At 38.9% G+C, this 12,991-nt stretch overlaps 1 protein-coding gene across 1 annotated transcript in view; it reads left to right on the forward strand.

The window, feature by feature from the left end:
- Positions 1-12,991, forward strand: part of LOC119483159 (thyrotropin-releasing hormone-degrading ectoenzyme-like) — a 153,482-nt gene that overhangs the window by 82,791 nt on the left and 57,700 nt on the right.

Raw genomic sequence — 12,991 nt, forward strand, 5'->3', positions numbered from 1 at the left:
ACTCAAGAATTCATATGCTAATTATGACAATTTCACACAAATATCTAACGGGATAACATGATGAAGTGATGACATTTTGGGCAGAAGGATGTAAACTGCAACTTCACTGGTTGACGGAGGCATACAACCACAAGGAAGTAATTCCAGTTTAACTGGAGGTTCATTATTAATCTCGGAAATATCATAATGTCCTTAGCACAAGGTCCACTTATTACTTCTTACTTTTAGATTTTTGATTTTAATTGCAGCTGAGATTCCAGTGCTTTCCAAAGACGACAAATACGTCAAATATGGGGAAATTTAGTGCATAAAAAATGCGCAAAATTAAGATTTTTTGTTTTTGTTTTGATGAGCAAACAATGTAAGGTGGTCGTGCACATCTAAAACCGTAGTAGGCCGGTGCTGGACCAGTAGAAGACCGCAAGGTCCGCACACTGTAGCTCCCTTTAAGTGCAACTGATACCCACGGTCACCGGTGGTATCATGTGACTATCATCCAACCAAAAGACGGCATCTCTGTACAGATTTATTAAGTCTGAAGAAGAGCTTGTGCTCATAACGTCACTAACTACGACGTGCCTTCTTCTACATGTTTCATTGCTGTTTTGATGAGCAAGCATTGACAATATTTAGTCCAATTCAATTAAAATCCTTTAGACAAAAACTGGCATTTCATCCTGATGGTGGCAGCAGACAAAATATCAGGAGTTAGTCAAACATCCTCTGGGTTTCCTGACTAGCTACAGTCTACTGAACAAAAACTACTAACCACCACTAGCATGGGCCAAACACGTTTTACTGAAAGGGAGCATTCAAGCAGCAAAAATCTATATAAATTCAAAGGACGCGTCCGATCGGATTGACAGTGTTTCATCCTGACTAACAGCACTTAAAGCTTTGTTGAAGATGTAATTGACACAAGAGGTTCGATGTAAAATCTCTATCAGCTGATGATCAACCAACAGCAGGCGATGAAGAGGTGGTTAATCACTTATAACGTACTTTTTCCGTTTGCAATCAGCTATGAGAGGCCATGTGGAGTATGTGTTGGCCTTTGTTGTTTCTGTTTAGTTAACACGCTGTCAAAGCTGTTGGTTCAAGTCGATATAAGTGCCATGTGTTGTTTTGTGTGCTCAACTCCCCAATCACATATATTCATAATAATCTGACACTCACAGTAATCACTGTAGGCTGGTTATATACAGTAGTACTTTAAAGGAGCAGTCTGTAGGATTCAGTACCATCTAGTGGTGAGGTTGCAGATTGCAAACAGCTGAATTCACCTCTGCTAACTTCTCCCTTTCCTTCTCTGTCTGTTACAGTTATTTACCTCTTTAATTACTGAGTTGTATTTTAAATTTCTCCGTAAACCACTAATATCTATAACACCCATGTGACTTTGTGAGTTGTGTGCAGACGGTGTTCAGAGGACATTTCTGATATGCTGGAAAGCGAAATATTTCTACATAGCATAATATTATTTGTTTGCAGCTCTGTCCTGTAAAACAACTTGATGAGTCTCTTCTGGGTAACAAAGATTTGGGGAACAAACAAAGAATCTAGTAGTCGAGGAATATTTCATGAAGCCGGCTGTAATGTGCCAGTAACGGCTCCACTGAGTGTCTTTCCACTTGGGTTTTATCACTTTATTGGATCAAGTCGTGTTTCGCACTAAAACATTTGCTAAAATGCAAAAAGCTGCTTTATTCCAATGATCTGTGTGAGATTATTACCTCATACATGGAGGACCCTTTAGTTTGTTTTCTTTTATTTTCTAGTTGGCAGGATATTTTAGAAAAGTATGAACTGATATTTAATTTGTATACATATACTTTATTGTATCATACATATTGTTGATACATTTCCTTACCTTTCCATTATTCAAACATCTTTAAGTATTTTTTTTATCAATTTTTACCTTTTACTTTTAAAATAACCAAGAAAATGAATACAAAGATAAATAAATAAAGAAGCAAATTAAAATAAAAATATCAATTTATGTCTCATTTTATCAATATAAACAACTTAAAGCTAAAATAAAAAAATGCAAAAATAAAGACATACATTTAAAAATGTATATACATAAATAAAATAAATACATGAATAAATAGAAGGTAAAAATAAAAAAATAAGAGTAAATAAATTAATACAAAGATATACTATAATTTACAGATATTTAATTTGTATACATATACTTTATTATATCATTAATACATTTCCTTCCCTTTCCATTATTTAAACATCTTGACATATTTTTTTATCAATATTTACCTACAGATAACACAGTGCATACATACACAAAACTTGATGTTTAACTATAGAGGTAGGCCTCCTGCTGCTGCTACGACTTTCTATTACAGTTTCATGTACAGTATATTACTTAAAATATCTTCAAAACATGATCCGTTTAACATTTCATATGAAATGTTTTAGTCCATTACCTTTACTTAATTTAAAGAACAGATTCTTCGTGACATTTGGTGGAAAGTTTAGCCACGAACAACTGATTAGTTTTGGTGAAGACCTTTTAAAAATGATTTCTTAACATTGCAGGTAGGATATTTCTGAACATTTTCTCCTGAACTGAACTGTTGTGCACATGTATCTCTGATTATCTCTCCCTGTGTGTATTTAGAATCCAGATTCACTGTAAAAAACTTCCCAACATTATTATTAGAATAACTTTTTAAAGGGATTCTGCAGCGTCGGCAGAAGTAAACAATACGTGTTTACCTCTCTGAGTGCTTTCTAGTAGTTCTTCCTTCATTTCCTGACATCTTGATAGCTCCTGAATGCATCGCTGTGCTCCTCCAGCATTGCTTCCCCCTCATGCGTTGGCATGTCACAGCAGCAGCAGCAGCTTTAAATAATGTTCATGAGGTACAAAAAAACTGCTTCTTTTTAGAGGAAATGATACACCGGCAGCGGCTAAATTTGTTGATAGTATGTTATCTGGCAACGCACAGCTCCGTCAGCGAGCCTCAACCTGCTGCTGTGAAATCACCTCCACATTCAGCTGCATGATACTCTGACTTTAAATAGAAGAAGAGCAAGAGTTTTCCTTTAGCGGATGCAAATGATCCGGTTGGAAACAGACTGAACATGACAGAAGTCAAAACAGCTTCAACTGCAACGCCAATGAGCTGAGAGTATGTGTATGTGTGTGTGTATATGTGTGTGTGTGTGTGTGTTATAAAAGCTCCCCGGGCAACAACAACAGCAGAGAAGATGATCCTGTTTCCACAGTACGACATCGGATACGTGACAAGCAGACAAACACGATGAAGCAGAAGCAAATTTAAAGGTTTTAGTCAGTAAAGAGTAAGAGAAGAAGGGAGCGAGGGAGCGTAGGAGACGGAGAGACAAAGAGGCGAAGGAACAAAGTGAAGGAGAGACGACGTCGGTTGAAGGAGAATAAGAGAAACAAAAAGATGAAGAGTGACAGGAAGAGAGCACAACGTTGTGGAAAATATATCCCAAACGCTGAGCTTCATTCAGCATTGCTGCGCAGGGTTTTTACAAATGGGACTTTAAACACAACAACCTCTGTTTGTGTTGGAGCTCAGACTTCCTGCGTTATGGACACAATGAGCACTTATTCCTCATTGGTTGGGTTTTATTATGTCATAAAACGACCAACGCGTGTCCAAATGTTCAAACAAACCATTACAAGACGCATCGACATTCCCATTGATTATAGTAACTACTTTAAAGGATACATTTAAATAGACAAATTTCACCTTCTAGCTAAATATACAATATGTTGGTACTTTCTCTCTGCTCAAAGGTCACTCAGATAAACAGCCTCCTTTCTTCTGGGAAGCTTTTAACCAAAATGTGGAACCTGGCTGCAGGGATTTGGTCCCCTTACATCCACAAGAGCGTTAGTACTTGTGATGCGGGAAAATGTTTTGTTGGATCCAGTCTGGTCGCACTAAATGGCATATGCATGACACGGTAATCGCAACTCATTATGCGTGCAATAAGAACAGCGTTCTTGCTTTTGGCTTGTCATTTGTACGTCATGTATTCTGTACTGACTACAATGCAAACGCATCTGTGTGAATATGCTACGCTCAGAGCTAAGTGACGTAGAATAAAAAGTGCGAAAGAATAATTATGTGGTGGGTGGGATGGGGTCCAACAAACACAGGACCTTCAACCAATAAGCTGGCGTTCGTGTCCCAAAGTGTTCTTGTTTTTTTTTTTAAGTTACGTTAATGATGTTTGTGACGTGTTTTCCATACTTATTTTACTTAAGTTTACATACTTATTTTAAGCCCAACCATGACGTTTTTTCCTAAACCTAACTAAGTGGTTTTGTTGTCTAAACATAGCTGTGGACATTACCGTAGTTTACGCTGGCTCGCTGGGGCTACTGCAGCCTCATAGCGCCACGAGGCTTCTGATCACGGCTTGTTGGTTGTTCCTCCCTCCTGACTTAAGGGTGATGTTCAGGGGTAGATAAATAGTCAACAGTAGATGTCACATAGAAGTGGTGTACATCATCTGTGATACCCAATTTATGTAATTCAAGAACAATCTTCCCGTCTCAAACTAGCATGCAACAACTTCCGAAAGACAGCCGGCGGACTGTCAGAGTTTTAAGTGGTTAAATGTTTGGTTCCTCTCTCACTTTGGGCCAAAGATCTGTGTACACCTTTATAAAGTATTTAGATTTTATTTTGGCCTTCCCCAAACTGGGGACTTTGAAAACCACCACTCCTTTCATTTGGAAACAAGGAGCCCAAGCCATGAAAAACACTTCCAGACCAAGAGAGTCCAAACGTTATACAGTTAACATATCACTTTCTGCCTCCACCCCAATACAATGAACGACATTTCTTTGGTCATATTTCAAATCTACGAACACCCCAAATTAACCTCCATTCACCTCCAGTATAACAGAGTAACTGAAACTATCTGCATGGCTACATACAACTAAAGGTAAGTGAGGGAATATTTTGATGAACTGACCCTTTAACTGTCCAGAGCAGCTGAAGCAGCGTAGTAATCACGGTGCTGTATGGACTCATTTCCATGATGAAAATGAAAAGGCTCAGAGTAAATATTGCGTTGCCGTCGGCCGACTGAAAGAACGTGTCGTTGCGATTTAACATCCTTCAGGACGTGACTCACATTTCTCTCCGTTAGCTTTGGGCAGAAACGCACTGAATAACTAACAACGTTAAGCTTCAGAGCGGGATGCTCTCTTCTCTATATTAAGTCATAAATATTATTGGACACGTCGTGAAAATGTAGTAATGGTGTTTTTGACTCTTTTGTTTTGGTCTCTTTGTGCATCTTTGTTCATCTGCGTTGTTAGTTTAGAGGGGAGAGAGAGAGAAGAAAGGGAAATGATAAAGTAGTGTTTTGTCTGCCGCTCTGCACTCCATTTCCTCCTGAAGCCATTTGTTTCTCTATCACACACTCACACACACGGTCTCTCACACGGCAACGCAGAGTTTGTTTGATGCTTTCAATAATCCACTGCTTTAGTTTTAAAGAGTTTAACTGGAAAACAGAAACCAACTTTTATTCTAAAATCTGTTTTAAAGAAACAGTTTTTGCGAGACATGGACTGTGTGTGTCTGATAAGTATTCCTCTGTTCACACAGTCACATTGTGGCGACCTGTAGATTACTTACATTAACATAATTCTTAAATAAATTATAGTTATCAAAGTCACTTCCCGCTCTATATACCAAATGTGTTGTTGTTTTTAACCGGTGGGAGGAAGCAATGCACCTCCCGTTCCTTTTCTGCTGGAAATTAAAAGAAGACGAAGAAGAAATCAAAACAATACAGATTGGCTTTGTTCCTTGGCGTGTTCCAGGAAAACAAAATCACCCAACATGTTTGACGTAATATATCTCTATGGGCTTTTCCATATTATTGTTGTAGTTGTAGTTGATGCCGTCGGCTCCTGAATGAGTACGTACTTCCGCTTACGCAGAGGACGTTAGTTGAGTATGCGGTCCTTAATGTGTCCCAGGGACACATTCACATACATACTGCCAAAAGAATGTGGTCATATGCGGCCCAGACCACCTCTGAATGTGGTCTGAGCGATCAGATCTTGATGCGTCCTCCATGCATCTTGGTTACAATCACACCTGTACTTAGAGCTGTCCACTTTGGATCGGATCGCCCAAGATGCATGTTGATGCCAAGTGTGGTCAAAGTGATTTATTCAGGTGATACACATGATGTGTTACAGATGATATCTAAGGTGACATGCAGGTCAATTATGGTTTGTGAGCCCATAAAGGTGACAGGTGGATATTCTGGTGTTATATATGGAGCATGAGCTGGTCTACAGGTGTGTGTGTGTGTGTGTGTGTGTGTGCAAAGATTAAAGGTGTGTGTCCAATGTCCAGGTGTGCCTAGTAGGTGTGTGTGCAGTAAAATTAATACATAATCAGTGCTTTCTATCAACTGATTGCTGTGCACACACGTCATGTTTGCTAGGAGATGCAGTCGGTTTATTTCTATCAGCTGTTAATTAAAACGGACAAAGAAAAACACTGGGATGAGATTCAGGAATACAGATTTACTCTCTTCATCTGTTGCTCTCTCTGTCTCTCTCTCTCTCTCTCTCTCTCTCTCTCTCTCATTAATTCAACCATATGCAGGCAGAAATAGCACACAGTGTGTATTCTGGCTGGCTGACAGCAGAGTCAGGGGTTTTCAACACACACAACCATATTTCTATCACTGAGAATCCCCAATAGACGTACTGCATTGTCTTCACTTACACCATAGCATGTGTAAACCCAGTTTAACCCTTTTAATAATATCCTAAACCCAGTCTAACCCTTTAAGAGATTTCCGTCTGGAAATCAGGAGGATTGTTTCAGCCGAAACCAAAATGGCGACGGCCAAAAACCAAGATGGCGACGGCCAAAAACCAAGATGGCGACGGCCCAAAACCAAGATGTCAACGGCTAAAAACCAAGATGGCGACGGCCCCAAAACCAATAAGGCAACGGACAAAAACCAGATGGCGATGGCTAAAAACCAAGATGGCAACGGACAAAAACCAAGAAGGCGACGGCCAAAAACCAAGATGGCGACGACCAAAAACCAAGATGGCAATGACCAAAAACCAAGAAGGCGACGGCCAAAAACCAATAAGGCGACGGCCAAAAACCAATAAGGCGACGGCCAAAAACGAAGAAGGCGACGGCCAAAAACCAATAAGGCGACGGCCAAAAACAAAGATGGCGACGACCAAAAACCAAGAAGGCGACGGACAAAAAAACAATAAGGCAATGGACAAAAACCAATAAGGCAATGGACAAAAACCAATAAGGCGACGGACCAAAACCAAGGTCGACAGCTAAAAACCAAGATGGCGACGACCAAAAACCAAGAAGGCGACGGCCCAAAAACCAAGATGGCGATGGTCAAAAACCAAGATGGCGACGACCAAAAAACTAAATGGTGTCAGCCAAAATCTTGAACTCGAGGCTTCGAAACCGTAGTCCACAAACCAATGGGTGACGTCAGGGAGACTACGTCTACTTCTTATATTCAGTCTATGGTCTGATGTCATCTTCAAGGCTGGAAGGCTTCTGATTTCAGTTGTTACAGGTTACAGCTCCTTCTAGTGGTTGCAGGAGTAAAGTAACATTTCTTCCAAAGTTAACAAAGGAAGTTAGTTTAATGACTTAATTTACCCAAAATGTGAGGAGACAAGACTTTGAGTTTGTGTTGGAGGATCATTAGCATTTGTAACAACACCTATGAATGATTTTCCCATATCTGCACATTAATTACCTCGAAGTGTGACCTTCCTGTTGTTTTCACTGAAACAAAAACACTGACAGCCTTCATGCTTCACGCTTTCAGTCTGAGATCATCTTAATAAACCTCCTACTCTGATAAATGAGCCGACCCGACTTCAGACAGATTTGAATTCTGTTCGTGATGCCAAGAAGTTTGAAGACATAAAATGGTTTATTATGAAAATAACAAAAAGAAATCAAATCAAGTCTCTAACTTAACATTACGCTGTCACACCTGCTTATCGGCAAGTAGGAGAATATAGGCCCCCACCTCAGAAACAAAACAGGAAGTTATACTTGTCTACTGGCAATGATAAAGGAGCCTCTCACCTATTTTTAGCTGGTTTTCCTGCATTTATAAAAATGCATATTCACCTTAATTTGGTGGAAGAAGTGGTGCAGCAAAGCGTTATATACAATTCAAATGTACAGTTGGTCCTCACAAGGACATAAGCACAAGGGTAAACACACACTGTTGTATGTGAGCGTGTTGAAGCTGTCAGTGTATATTTTTCTCTGCAGTGTTTTGGTTCAAAGTGGATAATTTATTACTGCCGACCATGTTTGCATAGAGTTCATTAGAATACAAGGAGCCATAAATCATCTCATTGTTTTCTCTCTCTCTCTCTCTCTCTCTCTCTCTCTCTCTACCTGTCTCACGCTTTTTCTTTCTCTTCATTTTGGCTTCACCTCTCTTCTTCGTCTCTCTCTCTCTGTGTTTTATTTTATATTTGGCTCATGCTGATGCTCAGCTTTCCTTCTCCAGCCACCGAATAATTCCTTCTATCTACAGTCTGCTTTGACCCGTGACCTCCTGACCGTCGGTTATGATGTTGTCGATCCGTGAAGCCTTATGCTGGAAATACACCAAGCAGTGGCAAAGTGCGGCCTATGGCGAGCTGGCATGCAATGTTTATATAGAAAGCTGCGGTGGCCTCTCTGAGCCCTGCGAGCTCCGGACGTTTTATTCTGTGGTGAAGTGAGACCCAACTAAAAGTTGGGCATAGTTTAACTTTTGGCGGCAGTAAACAGAGTCCTTTGACTACTGTGAGTGGAAAGAAAACACCCGAAATACACATTTAGGTGTTTATTTTACTACTTTGTCTATTTGCGTCTGTAGATTTCTCCTAAATTCACCAACAGTTAGACATTAGATAATGCCTCATTTACATATTTAAACATAACATTTCAGAAAACTTGCAATACAAAAAATAATTGTCTTAATGTCAGTAATCAACAGGGGAAGTTTCATGGTGATATCTATTAGTTAAGATTTTTTACCCTATTAATGATGATATCTTCAAAATGTATGAAATTTAACAATCTTTAAAGGCCGTTTTCTCTAAATTAGGTTTTCTCCACTTTAGTAGCACTTACATCCACCAAACCTTCCAATTTCATTCCTCTCTATATTCTGAAGGTTTCTACCGAGGGGTTTGTTCATATATCATTCATAGCCTGATTTATACAACATTTTATTCCAAAAAACATGGAGAAAATTTATGTTTTTAGGGCTGTTGACAGTATTTTCTGATTTCTGCAGTGATAAAAAGAGATACATAATCCCTTCTGTAAAAACCTTTGACTCTAATACGTCAACTAAATGAAACAAGAATTTATTTTAACCTGGCTTTATCCAATATTCAGATTTCTGTTCTGGAAATGTATGAAAATTAGCACATATTTAATAAGATAATGCCTCATTTGCGTATTTAAACATAACATTTCAAAAAACGTGTAATAGAAAAAAATAATTGTCTTGATGTCAGTAATCAACTGTGGAAGTTTCATGGTGATATCTATTAGTTACATTTTTGCACCCTATTCACCTGGGGTGTCTTCAAAATGTATGAAATGTACAATACAGACTGTATAAACTAATTATTTTATAATATCATTATATTTTAATTTACCATTTATAAATGATGGTTATTACCGATACGTCTTAAAAACACAATTAAATTAACATATATGAAACCTTTTCTCCAAAATATGAAGATGGCCTCTGAGGAGATCTATTTCTTCAGATGCTTTATTAGGCTGGACTCAAACGTCTACCTACAGCCGTCTCTGCTGTTTCAGGGCTGAAGGACAGGAGGGTTTAATCAATAATAATGTGTGAGAGGAATACAGTTATATTTAGCTCTATGTGTGTGTTGTGCTGCCTAGTGCTCATGTCCGAGGCTAATTAACAGACCGTAAACAAACATCTAACACCCAGCGTGTGTGTGTGCCTGTGTGAGGCTTATTAGTGAGGCTGAACACACAGTCCTGCAGCCGCTACACAGTAGGTGATCACACACACTGAAAAACACACTCACACACCTTGAACTAAACAGCTATAATAAGCCACAAACACCGTGATGCAACACTTATTTATTAAATATTATATATTATTGTGCATCTACGTGTGTGTGTGGACTGTGTAAAATATATTGTATATAATTATGGGCTGTAATTTGGTGAATACAATACCCAAAACAAACAAAAACACTCAGTAGAGAGCAGATCTCCATCAGGTGTGTCTGTAGCGACCACTGCTGTATTTGATTGAATAAATAAAAAACATAATTGTCCGACCCCCCCGTCTAGACCGCAAACGTACCAGACGGGTTTTTAACTCTCACGGGCGTAACTACTACCTGAAGCAGTTTATTTGTGCTTGGTGTATAAAACCAGGAAGCAACCTCCGGTTCTGAGAAGTGAAGCCAATGCTGAAGTGTCTTAAACCTGCATTCTTTCTAACATCCAGCAGGGGGCGACTCCTCTGGTTGCTAAAAGAAGTCTGATTGTATAGAAGTCTATGAGAAAATGAGCCTACTTCTCACTTGATTTATTACCTCAGTAAACATTGTAAACATGAGTTTATGGTCTCAATCGCTAGTTTCAAGTCTTCTTCAATACAGCATGATGTTCATTTAGTAAATGATGGTCCCATTTAGAGTCAAATAGACCATAAAGCAGGGGATGCTTTCGGGCGTGGCTACCTTGTGATTGACGGGTCGCTACCACGGCGTTGTCCGGTCTGGGAGTTGTCCGTGTTTTTGTCTTACAACTTTAACCTTTTCACAGTGTGTTTCCAGTTCATCAAAGTTAATTATAACACTTTCAGCATTCAGTTGTACTTAGCTCTGAATGTGTGTGTGAATCGGTGAATGCTTACATGCAGTGTAAAGAGCTTTGAATGGTTGGAACACTAGAAAAAAACGCTGTATATAATGCAATCCATTTACCATTTACATGATCCCCTCCAGGCTTAAACCTGGCAGAGATAAAAATTCAATTTTGTGAATAGCAACTATATATATAAGTATATAAAAGAGATCTAAAGGCCAATATACACAGGCGATGGGTAGAAATGTTTCAATTATGCCAGTATATACTATATATATATTCAATCTAATCCCAACAATGAATGTATTGTGTGTAGCAAAGCCTGATGTATACGTACACCGTCTTGCTTCCACTAATACTCACTATGTGGATTAATCCGCCACTGAAAATAGTCCCAAACAAATGCACTGTGTCCTCCGTTTGTTTAATAAAAACTACAGTGAGTAGCCTTTTTAAAACTAATCTATATATTTATGAAGTTTTTAAAGCTGTATGACTCCGTGGGAACCAGGTGGACTAACACGTTGTTGGTTTTGGTCTGTTGGCAATAAGAAACATACATTAACAACTATAAATAATATAAATACTATTCAACTCAATGCACTTTTGTTCATATCTTATTTAAAAATAGACTATAATTTATTCATGTTGGGGACAAGTTTGTGTCGGACAGAGTTGTGGCTTTATTGGAGGTGTCAGTACAGTATGGAGACTACAGTGTTTAGCATTCAGTGTTTGTGATCTGTCTCTCGTCAGGCTGAAGCGTTTCGCTCTGATTCGTCTTGCTTTTGTTTCCACTTAATTGACAGGAAGCATCAAAGCACACTAAAATACACACACACACACATACGTGCACTGAGCTGTGTAGTTTTGTTGCAGTAAATCAAAGGTTTCATGGTTGACAGATTGGTTCTGCCAGCCGTCTTTATATAGCAATTTAAACATCACATACACATAGGGAATAATGAGAGTAAATAAGAATGAGAGAAACGATCAGAGTCACAGAGCTGAAGACACAAACTGTCTCTCTGCAGATATGTGTCTATGTCTCATAACCGTCAGGGCGACAAATGAACTAATCTGATACTTTTAAATGCAAATAAACTATAAGATGTGTATTTTATATTAATAACTATCATTTCACAAAAGTACAAAACTACAAAACATTTCTATTTTCATGACTTTGGTGTAAGTTACCAACAGCTGACTCTCAGATGTTTGCATATGAATGCACCACAAGATGAGACTTTCCAAACTAATATGTACTTTCAGCAGCATTATCAGTGACTGATACTTTAGAATAATATTTGAGAGGATCTTTTCTATAATGAGGTTTGATCCTCTGTCAGAAAATCATTTGAAATCAATGATTCAATTGTGTTGTTTTCTGCAGAGAAACACTGAAATCGGATTACTTCAGTCTAAAGCCCCAGAGAGTCCCATCTGTACTATCCTGGGTTCAGCTCTGCAGGAAACCTTTTGCCCTGATCCAAATGGTCGGGAACTCAAATGTAATCTCTAGAAACAGATTCTGCATTCCCATGTAGAATCTGTAGCAACGGCACAATATTGGTATCGGATGTGTTCTGGTTTCCGTTTGTCACGTTTGAGTATGCTTTGGTTGAATGCAGGTAAACGGTCCAGTTGAGAGCAAAAGAAGTGGAATGCATTGACCGAAATATAATCTCAGAACCCACCGGCTATCGTCTGACGATGATTTCGCTTTTTATTGGTTTAAAATCAGCTGTTAAATAGGCTCCATGTGAAACAATCCGGTCGTAGATGTCGTCTCTCAACTCCAACTCCAGTCGCGCATCTCAAGTTGCTAATCGGTCCTGTAAACAATGAGCACGAAAAAGGAAGTCTTGACCCAGATATCCGCTGGCTACACCTGAACCCCAGAAATATTGCCCCTTTTAGAGGCTTATCTGTCGTCAGACCGATAGCTGACGGGTTCTGAGATTGGTCCAGACGCTACTAGTTTCTTATCCCAGCTCAAAATGGGTTATTTATTACAGGTCCTGTTGGTCTATAACTTTGCAGCATAGTTTGTTATCCAAACCAAGTTGCACAACTTAGCAACATTT

The sequence above is a fragment of the Sebastes umbrosus genome, chromosome 23 (genome assembly GCF_015220745.1).
Source record: "Sebastes umbrosus isolate fSebUmb1 chromosome 23, fSebUmb1.pri, whole genome shotgun sequence".
Classification (NCBI taxonomy): domain Eukaryota; kingdom Metazoa; phylum Chordata; class Actinopteri; order Perciformes; family Sebastidae; genus Sebastes; species Sebastes umbrosus.